Source organism: Lissotriton helveticus, assembly GCF_964261635.1.
Source record: "Lissotriton helveticus chromosome 1_1 unlocalized genomic scaffold, aLisHel1.1 SUPER_1_unloc_57, whole genome shotgun sequence".
Lineage (NCBI taxonomy): Eukaryota > Metazoa > Chordata > Amphibia > Caudata > Salamandridae > Lissotriton > Lissotriton helveticus.
Window position 1 is genome coordinate 447,390 of NW_027611700.1, and position 12,994 is coordinate 460,383.

Consider the following 12,994-nt stretch of genomic DNA (forward strand, 5'->3'; position numbering starts at 1 on the left):
GGAGTGTCTCCTTCACTCCAAGGGAGATACTTCCGTAGTCTTTGATGCTCCACAGGGTCCTACATGGATCCTGTATGGTGCATGGGAGTGACTCCTACACTCTAAGGGAGATACTCCCGTAGTCTTTGATGCTCCACAGGGTCCTACATGGAACCTGTATGGTGCATGGGAGTGACTCCTTCACTCCAAGGGAGATACTTCTGTAGTCTTTGATGCTCCACAGGGTCCTACACGGAACCTGTATGGTGCATGGGAGTGACTCCTTCACTCCAAGGGAGATACTTCCGTAGTCTTTGATGCTCCACAGGGTCCTACACTGAACCTGTATGGTGCAGGGGAGTGACTCCTTCACTCCAAGGGAGATACTTCTGTAGTCTTTGATGCTCCACAGGGTCCTACACGGAACCTGTATGGTGCATGGGAGTGAGTCCTTCACTCCAAGGGAGATACTTCCGTAGTCTTTGATGCTCCACAGGGTCCTACACGGAACCTGTATGGTGCATGGGAGTGACTCCTTCACTCCAAGGGAGATACTTCCGTAGTCTTTGATGCTCCACAGGGTCCTACACTGAACCTGTATGGTGCATGGGAGTGACTCCTTCACTCCAAGGGAGATACTTCTTTAGTCTTTGATGCTCCACAGGGTCCTACACGGAACCTGTATGGTGCATGGGTGTGACTCCTTCACTCCAAGGGAGATACTTCCGTAGTCTTTGATGCTCCACAGGGCCCTACACGGAACCTTATGGTGCATGGGAGTGACTCCTTCACTCCAAGGGAGATACTTCCGTAGTCTTTGATGCTCCACAGGGTCCTACACGGAACCTGTATGGTGCATGGGAGTGACTCCTTCAATCCAAGGGAGATACTTCTGTAGTCTTTGATGCTCCACAGGGTCCTACACGGAACCTGTATGGTGCATGGGAGTGACTCCTACACTCCAAGGGAGATACTTCCGTAGTCTTTGATGCTCCACAGGGTCCTACACTGATCCTGTATGGTGCATGGGAGTGACTCCTTCACTCCAAGGGAGATACTTTTGTAGTCTTTGATGCTCCACAGGGTCCTACACTGATCCTGTATGGTGCATGGGAGTGACTCCTTCACTCCAATGGAGATACTTCCGTAGTCTTTGATGCTCCACAGGGTCCTACATGGAACCTGTATGGTGCCGGGGAGTGACTCCTACACGCCAAGGGAGATACTTCCGTAGTCTTTGATGCTCCACAGGGTCCTACACTGAATCTGTATGGTGCATGGGAGTGACTCCTTCACTCCAAGGGAGATACTTCCGTAGTCTTTGATGCTCCACAGCGTCCTACACAGAACCTGTATGGTGCATGGGAGTGACTCCTTCACTCCAAGGGAGATACTTCTGTAGTCTTTGATGCTCCACAGGGTCCTACACTGATCCTGTATGGTGCATGGGAGTGACTCCTACACTCCAAGGGAGATACTTCTGTAGTCTTTGATGCTCCACAGGGTCCTACACGGAACCTGTATGGTGCATGGGAGTGACTCCTTCACTCTAAGGGAGATACTTCTGTAGTCTTTGATGCTCCACAGGGTCCTACACTGAACCTGTATGGTGCAGGGGAGTGACTCCTTCACTCCAAGGGAGATACTTCTGTAGTCTTTGATGCTCCACAGGGTCCTACACGGAAACTGTATGGTGCATGGGAGTGACTCCTTCACTCATAGGGAGATACTTCCGTAGTCTTTGATGCTCCACAGGGTCCTACACTGAACCTGTATGGTGCAGGGGAGTGACTCCTTCACTCCAAGGGAGATACTTCCGTAGTCTTTGATGCTCCACAGGGTCCTACACTGAACCTGTATGGTGCCGGGGAGTGACTCCTACACGCCAAGGGAGATACTTCCGTAGTCTTTGATGCTCCACAGGGTCCTACACTGAACCTGTATGGTGCATGGGAGTGACTCCTTCACTCCAAGGGAGATACTTCCGTAGTCTTTGATGCTCCACAGGGTCCTACACGGATCCTGTATGGTGCATGGGAGTGACTCATTCACTCCAAGGGAGATACTCCCGTAGTCTTTGATGCTCCAGAGGGTCCTACACGGAACCTGTATGGTGCATGGGAGTGACTCCTACACTCCAAGGGAGATACTTCTGTAGTCTTTGATGCTCCACAGGTTCCTACACGGAACCTGTATGGTGCATGGGAGTGACTCCTTCACTCCAAGGGAGATACTTCCGTAGTCTTTGATGCTCCACAGGGTCCTACACTGAACCTGTATGGTGCATGGGAGTGACTCCTTCACTCCAAGGTAGATACTTCTGTAGTCGTTGATGCTCCACAGGGTCCTACACTGATCCTGTATGGTGCATGGGAGTGACTCCTTCACTCCAAGGGAGATACCTCCGTAGTCTTTGATGCTCCACAGGGTCCTACACGGAACCTGTATGGTGCAGGGGAGTGACTCCTTCACTCCAAGGGAGATACTTCCGTAGTCTTTGATGCTCCACAGGTTCCTACACGGAACCTGTATGGTGCATGGGAGTGACTCCTTCACTCCAAGGGAGATACTTCCGTAGTCTTTGATGCTCCACAGGGTCCTACACTGAACCTGTATGGTGCATGGGTGTGACTCCTTCACTCCAACGGAGATACTTCCGTAGTCTTTGATGCTCCACAGGGTCCTACACTGAACCTGTATGGTGCCGGGGAGTGACTCCTACACTCCAAGGGAGATACTTCCGTAGTCTTTGATGATCCACAGGGTCCTACATGGAACCTGTATGGTGCATGGGAGTGACTCCTTCACTCCAAGGGAGATACTTCCGTAGTCTTTGATGCTCCACAGGGTCCTACACGGAACCTGTATGGTGCAGGGGAGTGACTCCTTCACTCCAAGGGAGATACTTCCGTAGTCTTTGATGCTCCACAGGGTCCTACACGGAACCTGTATGGTGCAGGGGAGTGACTCCTTCACTCCAAGGGAGATACTTCCGTAGTCTTTGATGCTCCACAGGGTCCTACACGGAACCTGTATGGTGCATGGGAGTGTCTCCTTCACTCCAAGGGAGATACTTCCGTAGTCTTTGATGCTCCACAGGGTCCTACATGGATCCTGTATGGTGCATGGGAGTGACTCCTACACTCTAAGGGAGATACTCCCGTAGTCTTTGATGCTCCACAGGGTCCTACATGGAACCTGTATGGTGCATGGGAGTGACTCCTTCACTCCAAGGGAGATACTTCTGTAGTCTTTGATGCTCCACAGGGTCCTACACGGAACCTGTATGGTGCATGGGAGTGACTCCTTCACTCCAAGGGAGATACTTCCGTAGTCTTTGATGCTCCACAGGGTCCTACACTGAACCTGTATGGTGCAGGGGAGTGACTCCTTCACTCCAAGGGAGATACTTCTGTAGTCTTTGATGCTCCACAGGGTCCTACACGGAACCTGTATGGTGCATGGGAGTGAGTCCTTCACTCCAAGGGAGATACTTCCGTAGTCTTTGATGCTCCACAGGGTCCTACACGGAACCTGTATGGTGCATGGGAGTGACTCCTTCACTCCAAGGGAGATACTTCCGTAGTCTTTGATGCTCCACAGGGTCCTACACTGAACCTGTATGGTGCATGGGAGTGACTCCTTCACTCCAAGGGAGATACTTCTTTAGTCTTTGATGCTCCACAGGGTCCTACACGGAACCTGTATGGTGCATGGGTGTGACTCCTTCACTCCAAGGGAGATACTTCCGTAGTCTTTGATGCTCCACAGGGCCCTACACGGAACCTTATGGTGCATGGGAGTGACTCCTTCACTCCAAGGGAGATACTTCCGTAGTCTTTGATGCTCCACAGGGTCCTACACGGAACCTGTATGGTGCATGGGAGTGACTCCTTCAATCCAAGGGAGATACTTCTGTAGTCTTTGATGCTCCACAGGGTCCTACACGGAACCTGTATGGTGCATGGGAGTGACTCCTACACTCCAAGGGAGATACTTCCGTAGTCTTTGATGCTCCACAGGGTCCTACACTGATCCTGTATGGTGCATGGGAGTGACTCCTTCACTCCAAGGGAGATACTTTTGTAGTCTTTGATGCTCCACAGGGTCCTACACTGATCCTGTATGGTGCATGGGAGTGACTCCTTCACTCCAATGGAGATACTTCCGTAGTCTTTGATGCTCCACAGGGTCCTACATGGAACCTGTATGGTGCCGGGGAGTGACTCCTACACGCCAAGGGAGATACTTCCGTAGTCTTTGATGCTCCACAGGGTCCTACACTGAATCTGTATGGTGCATGGGAGTGACTCCTTCACTCCAAGGGAGATACTTCCGTAGTCTTTGATGCTCCACAGCGTCCTACACAGAACCTGTATGGTGCATGGGAGTGACTCCTTCACTCCAAGGGAGATACTTCTGTAGTCTTTGATGCTCCACAGGGTCCTACACTGATCCTGTATGGTGCATGGGAGTGACTCCTACACTCCAAGGGAGATACTTCTGTAGTCTTTGATGCTCCACAGGGTCCTACACGGAACCTGTATGGTGCATGGGAGTGACTCCTTCACTCTAAGGGAGATACTTCTGTAGTCTTTGATGCTCCACAGGGTCCTACACTGAACCTGTATGGTGCAGGGGAGTGACTCCTTCACTCCAAGGGAGATACTTCTGTAGTCTTTGATGCTCCACAGGGTCCTACACGGAAACTGTATGGTGCATGGGAGTGACTCCTTCACTCATAGGGAGATACTTCCGTAGTCTTTGATGCTCCACAGGGTCCTACACTGAACCTGTATGGTGCAGGGGAGTGACTCCTTCACTCCAAGGGAGATACTTCCGTAGTCTTTGATGCTCCACAGGGTCCTACACTGAACCTGTATGGTGCCGGGGCGTGACTCCTTCACTCCAAGGGAGATACTTCTGTAGTCTTTGATGCTCCACAGGGTCCTACACTGAACCTGTATGGTGCATGGGAGTGACTCATTCACTCCAAGGGAGATAATCCCGTAGTCTTTGATGCTCCAGAGGGTCCTACACGGAACCTGTATGGTGCATGGGAGTGACTCCTACACTCCAAGGGAGATACTTCTGTAGTCTTTGATGCTCCACAGGGTCCTACACGGAACCTGTATGGTGCATGGGAGTGACTCCTTCACTCCAATGGAGATACTTCCGTAGTCTTTGATGCTCCACAGGGTCCTACACTGAATCTGTATGGTGCGTGGGAGTGACTCCTTCACTCCAAGGGAGATACTTCTGTAGTCTTTGATGCTCCACAGGGTCCTACACGGAACCTGTATGGTGCAGGGGAGTGACTCCTTCACTCCAAGGGAGATACTTCCGTAGTCTTTGATGCTCCACAGGGTCCTACACTGAATCTGTATGGTGCCGGGGAGCGACTCCTTCACTCCAAGGCAGATACTTCCGTAGTCTTTGATGCTCCACAGGGTCCTACACTGAACCTGTATGGTGCACGGGAGTGACTCCTTCACTCCAAGGGAGATACTTCAGTAGTCTTTGATGCTCCACAGGGTCCTACACTGATCCTGTATGGTGCATGGGAGTGACTCCTTCACTCCAAGGCAGATACTTCCGTAGTCTTTGATGCTCCACAGGGTCCTACACTGAATCTGTATGGTGCATGGGAGTGACTCCTTCAGTCCAAGGGAGATACTTCCGTAGTCTTTGATGCTCCACAGGGTCCTACACTGAACCTGTATGGTGCCGGGGAGCGACTCCTTCACTCCAAGGCAGATACTTCCGTAGTCTTTGATGCTCCACAGGGTCCTACACTGAACCTGTATGGTGCACGGGAGTGACTCCTTCTCTCCAAGGGAGATACTTCCGTAGTCTTTGATGCTCCACAGGGTCCTACACGGAACCTGTATGGTGCAGGGGAGTGACTCCTTCACTCCAAGGGAGATACTTCCGTAGTCTTTGATGCTCCACAGGGTCCTACACTGAACCTGTATGGTGCAGGGGAGTGACTCCTTCACTCCGAAGGAGATACTTCTGTAGTCTTTGATGCTCCACAGGGTCCTACACGGAACCTGTATGGTGCATGGGAGTGAGTCCTTCACTCCAAGGGAGATACTTCTATAGTCTTTGATGCTCCACAGGGTCCTACACTGAACCTGTATGGTGCATGGGAGTGACTCCTTCACTCCAAGGGAGATACTTCCGTAGTCTTTGATGCTCCACAGGGTCCTACACGGATCCTGTATGGTGCATGGGAGTGACTCCTACACTCCAAGGGAGATACTTCTGTAGTCTTTGATGCTCCACAGGGTCCTACACGGAACCTGTATGGTGCATGGGAGTGACTCCTTCACTCATAGGGAGATACTTCCGTAGTCTTTGATGCTCCACAGGGTCCTACACTGAACCTGTATGGTGCAGGGGAGTGACTCCTTCACTCCAAGGGAGATACTTCCGTAGTCTTTGATGCTCCACAGGGTCCTACACTGAACCTGTATGGTGCCGGGGCGTGACTCCTTCACTCCAAGGGAGATACTTCTGTAGTCTTTGATGCTCCACAGGGTCCTACACTGAACCTGTATGGTGCATGGGAGTGACTCCTTCACTCCAAGGGAGATACTTCCGTAGTCTTTGATGCTCCACAGGGTCCTACACGGATCCTGTATGGTGCATGGGAGTGACTCATTCACTCCAAGGGAGATACTCCCGTAGTCTTTGATGCTCCAGAGGGTCCTACACGGAACCTGTATGGTGCATGGGAGTGACTCCTACACTCCAAGGGAGATACTTCTGTAGTCTTTGATGCTCCACAGGGTCCTACACGGAACCTGTATGGTGCATGGGAGTGACTCCTTCACTCCAAGGGAGATACTTCCGTAGTCTTTGATGCTCCACAGGGTCCTACACTGAACCTGTATGGTGCATGGGAGTGACTCCTTCACTCCAAGGTAGATACTTCTGTAGTCGTTGATGCTCCACAGGGTCCTACACTGATCCTGTATGGTGCATGGGAGTGACTCCTTCACTCCAAGGGAGATACCTCCGTAGTCTTTGATGCTCCACAGGGTCCTACACGGAACCTGTATGGTGCAGGGGAGTGACTCCTTCACTCCAAGGGAGATACTTCCGTAGTCTTTGATGCTCCACAGGTTCCTACACGGAACCTGTATGGTGCATGGGAGTGACTCCTTCACTCCAAGGGAGATACTTCCGTAGTCTTTGATGCTCCACAGGGTCCTACACTGAATCTGTATGGTGCATGGGTGTGACTCCTTCACTCCAACGGAGATACTTCCGTAGTCTTTGATGCTCCACAGGGTCCTACACTGAACCTGTATGGTGCCGGGGAGTGACTCCTACACTCCAAGGGAGATACTTCCGTAGTCTTTGATGATCCACAGGGTCCTACATGGAACCTGTATGGTGCATGGGAGTGACTCCTTCACTCCAAGGGAGATACTTCCGTAGTCTTTGATGCTCCACAGGGTCCTACACGGAACCTGTATGGTGCAGGGGAGTGACTCCTTCACTCCAAGGGAGATACTTCCGTAGTCTTTGATGCTCCACAGGGTCCTACACGGAACCTGTATGGTGCAGGGGAGTGACTCCTTCACTCCAAGGGAGATACTTCCGTAGTCTTTGATGCTCCACAGGGTCCTACACGGAACCTGTATGGTGCATGGGAGTGTCTCCTTCACTCCAAGGGAGATACTTCCGTAGTATTTGATGCTCCACAGGGTCCTACATGGATCCTGTATGGTGCATGGGAGTGACTCCTACACTCTAAGGGAGATACTCCCGTAGTCTTTGATGCTCCACAGGGTCCTACATGGAACCTGTATGGTGCATGGGAGTGACTCCTTCACTCCAAGGGAGATACTTCTGTAGTCTTTGATGCTCCACAGGGTCCTACACGGAACCTGTATGGTGCATGGGAGTGACTCCTTCACTCCAAGGGAGATACTTCCGTAGTCTTTGATGCTCCACAGGGTCCTACACGGAACCTGTATGGTGCATGGGAGTGACTCCTTCAATCCAAGGGAGATACTTCTGTAGTCTTTGATGCTCCACAGGGTCCTACACGGAACCTGTATGGTGCATGGGAGTGACTCCTACACTCCAAGGGAGATACTTCCGTAGTCTTTGATGCTCCACAGGGTCCTACACTGATCCTGTATGGTGCATGGGAGTGACTCCTTCACTCCAAGGGAGATACTTTTGTAGTCTTTGATGCTCCACAGGGTCCTACACTGATCCTGTATGGTGCATGGGAGTGACTCCTTCACTCCAATGGAGATACTTCCGTAGTCTTTGATGCTCCACAGGGTCCTACATGGAACCTGTATGGTGCCGGGGAGTGACTCCTACACGCCAAGGGAGATACTTCCGTAGTCTTTGATGCTCCACAGGGTCCTACACTGAATCTGTATGGTGCATGGGAGTGACTCCTTCACTCCAAGGGAGATACTTCCGTAGTCTTTGATGCTCCACAGCGTCCTACACAGAACCTGTATGGTGCATGGGAGTGACTCCTTCACTCCAAGGGAGATACTTCTGTAGTCTTTGATGCTCCACAGGGTCCTACACTGATCCTTAATGGTGCATGGGAGTGACTCCTACACTCCAAGGGAGATACTTCTGTAGTCTTTGATGCTCCACAGGGTCCTACACGGAACCTGTATGGTGCATGGGAGTGACTCCTTCACTCTAAGGGAGATACTTCTGTAGTCTTTGATGCTCCACAGGGTCCTACACTGAACCTGTATGGTGCAGGGGAGTGACTCCTTCACTCCAAGGGAGATACTTCTGTAGTCTTTGATGCTCCACAGGGTCCTACACGGAAACTGTATGGTGCATGGGAGTGACTCCTTCACTCATAGGGAGATACTTCCGTAGTCTTTGATGCTCCACAGGGTCCTACACTGAACCTGTATGGTGCAGGGGAGTGACTCCTTCACTCCAAGGGAGATACTTCCGTAGTCTTTGATGCTCCACAGGGTCCTACACTGAACCTGTATGGTGCCGGGGCGTGACTCCTTCACTCCAAGGGAGATACTTCTGTAGTCTTTGATGCTCCACAGGGTCCTACACTGAACCTGTATGGTGCATGGGAGTGACTCATTCACTCCAAGGGAGATAATCCCGTAGTCTTTGATGCTCCAGAGGGTCCTACACGGAACCTGTATGGTGCATGGGAGTGACTCCTACACTCCAAGGGAGATACTTCTGTAGTCTTTGATGCTCCACAGGGTCCTACACGGAACCTGTATGGTGCATGGGAGTGACTCCTTCACTCCAAGGGAGATACTTCCGTAGTCTTTGATGCTCCACAGGGTCCTACACGGAACCTGTATGGTGCATGGGAGTGACTCCTTCTCTCCAAGGGAGATACTTCCGTAGTCTTTGATGCTCCACAGGGTCCTACACGGAACCTGTATGGTGCATGGGAGTGACTCCTTCACTCCAAGGGAGATACTTCTGTAGTCTTTGATGCTCCACAGGGTCCTACGCTGAACCTGTATGGTGCAGGGGAGTGACTCCTTCACTCCAAGGGAGATACTTCTGTAGTCTTTGATGCTCCACAGGGTCCTACGCGGAACCTGTAAGGTGCATGGGAGTGACTCCTTCACACCAAGGGAGATACTTCTGTAGTCTTTGATGCTCCACAGGGTCCTACGCGGAACCTGTATGGTGCATGGGAGTGACTCCTTCACTCCAAGGGAGATACTTCTGTAGTCTTTGATGCTCCACAGGGTCCTACGCGGAACCTGTATGGTGCATGGGAGTGACTCCTTCACTCCAAGGAAGATACTTCCGTAGTCTTTGATGCTCCACAGGGTCCTACGCGGAACCTGTATGGTGCATGGGAGTGACTCCTTCACTCCAAGGGAGATACTTCTTTAGTCTTTGATGCTCCACAGGGTCCTACACGGAACCTGTATGGTGCATGGGTGTGACTCCTTCACTCCAAGGGAGATACTTCCGTAGTCTTTGATGCTCCACAGGGCCCTACACGGAACCTTATGGTGCATGGGAGTGACTCCTTCACTCCAAGGGAGATACTTCCGTAGTCTTTGATGCTCCACAGGGTCCTACACGGAACCTGTATGGTGCATGGGAGTGACTCCTTCAATCCAAGGGAGATACTTCTGTAGTCTTTGATGCTCCACAGGGTCCTACACGGAACCTGTATGGTGCATGGGAGTGACTCCTACACTCCAAGGGAGATACTTCCGTAGTCTTTGATGCTCCACAGGGTCCTACACTGATCCTGTATGGTGCATGGGAGTGACTCCTTCACTCCAAGGGAGATACTTTTGTAGTCTTTGATGCTCCACAGGGTCCTACACTGATCCTGTATGGTGCATGGGAGTGACTCCTTCACTCCAATGGAGATACTTCCGTAGTCTTTGATGCTCCACAGGGTCCTACATGGAACCTGTATGGTGCCGGGGAGTGACTCCTACACGCCAAGGGAGATACTTCCGTAGTCTTTGATGCTCCACAGTGTCCTACACTGAATCTGTATGGTGCATGGGAGTGACTCCTTCACTCCAAGGGAGATACTTCCGTAGTCTTTGATGCTCCACAGCGTCCTACACAGAACCTGTATGGTGCATGGGAGTGACTCCTTCACTCCAAGGGAGATACTTCTGTAGTCTTTGATGCTCCACAGGGTCCTACACTGATCCTGTATGGTGCATGGGAGTGACTCCTACACTCCAAGGGAGATACTTCTGTAGTCTTTGATGCTCCACAGGGTCCTACACGGAACCTGTATGGTGCATGGGAGTGACTCCTTCACTCTAAGGGAGATACTTCTGTAGTCTTTGATGCTCCACAGGGTCCTACACTGAACCTGTATGGTGCAGGGGAGTGACTCCTTCACTCCAAGGGAGATACTTCCGTAGTCTTTGATGCTCCACAGGTTCCTACACGGAACCTGTATGGTGCATGGGAGTGACTCCTTCACTCCAAGGGAGATACTTCCGTAGTCTTTGATGCTCCACAGGGTCCTACACTGAATCTGTATGGTGCATGGGTGTGACTCCTTCACTCCAACGGAGATACTTCCGTAGTCTTTGATGCTCCACAGGGTCCTACACTGAACCTGTATGGTGCCGGGGAGTGACTCCTACACTCCAAGGGAGATACTTCCGTAGTCTTTGATGATCCACAGGGTCCTACATGGAACCTGTATGGTGCATGGGAGTGACTCCTTCACTCCAAGGGAGATACTTCCGTAGTCTTTGATGCTCCACAGGGTCCTACACGGAACCTGTATGGTGCAGGGGAGTGACTCCTTCACTCCAAGGGAGATACTTCCGTAGTCTTTGATGCTCCACAGGGTCCTACACGGAACCTGTATGGTGCAGGGGAGTGACTCCTTCACTCCAAGGGAGATACTTCCGTAGTCTTTGATGCTCCACAGGGTCCTACACGGAACCTGTATGGTGCATGGGAGTGTCTCCTTCACTCCAAGGGAGATACTTCCGTAGTATTTGATGCTCCACAGGGTCCTACATGGATCCTGTATGGTGCATGGGAGTGACTCCTACACTCTAAGGGAGATACTCCCGTAGTCTTTGATGCTCCACAGGGTCCTACATGGAACCTGTATGGTGCATGGGAGTGACTCCTTCACTCCAAGGGAGATACTTCTGTAGTCTTTGATGCTCCACAGGGTCCTACACGGAACCTGTATGGTGCATGGGAGTGACTCCTTCACTCCAAGGGAGATACTTCCGTAGTCTTTGATGCTCCACAGGGTCCTACACGGAACCTGTATGGTGCATGGGAGTGACTCCTTCAATCCAAGGGAGATACTTCTGTAGTCTTTGATGCTCCACAGGGTCCTACACGGAACCTGTATGGTGCATGGGAGTGACTCCTACACTCCAAGGGAGATACTTCCGTAGTCTTTGATGCTCCACAGGGTCCTACACTGATCCTGTATGGTGCATGGGAGTGACTCCTTCACTCCAAGGGAGATACTTTTGTAGTCTTTGATGCTCCACAGGGTCCTACACTGATCCTGTATGGTGCATGGGAGTGACTCCTTCACTCCAAGGGAGATACTTCCGTAGTCTTTGATGCTCCACAGGGTCCTACACTGAATCTGTATGGTGCATGGGTGTGACTCCTTCACTCCAACGGAGATACTTCCGTAGTCTTTGATGCTCCACAGGGTCCTACACTGAACCTGTATGGTGCCGGGGAGTGACTCCTACACTCCAAGGGAGATACTTCCGTAGTCTTTGATGATCCACAGGGTCCTACATGGAACCTGTATGGTGCATGGGAGTGACTCCTTCACTCCAAGGGAGATACTTCCGTAGTCTTTGATGCTCCACAGGGTCCTACACGGAACCTGTATGGTGCAGGGGAGTGACTCCTTCACTCCAAGGGAGATACTTCCGTAGTCTTTGATGCTCCACAGGGTCCTACACGGAACCTGTATGGTGCAGGGGAGTGACTCCTTCACTCCAAGGGAGATACTTCCGTAGTCTTTGATGCTCCACAGGGTCCTACACGGAACCTGTATGGTGCATGGGAGTGTCTCCTTCACTCCAAGGGAGATACTTCCGTAGTATTTGATGCTCCACAGGGTCCTACATGGATCCTGTATGGTGCATGGGAGTGACTCCTACACTCTAAGGGAGATACTCCCGTAGTCTTTGATGCTCCACAGGGTCCTACATGGAACCTGTATGGTGCATGGGAGTGACTCCTTCACTCCAAGGGAGATACTTCTGTAGTCTTTGATGCTCCACAGGGTCCTACACGGAACCTGTATGGTGCATGGGAGTGACTCCTTCACTCCAAGGGAGATACTTCCGTAGTCTTTGATGCTCCACAGGGTCCTACACGGAACCTGTATGGTGCATGGGAGTGACTCCTTCAATCCAAGGGAGATACTTCTGTAGTCTTTGATGCTCCACAGGGTCCTACACGGAACCTGTATGGTGCATGGGAGTGACTCCTACACTCCAAGGGAGATACTTCCGTAGTCTTTGATGCTCCACAGGGTCCT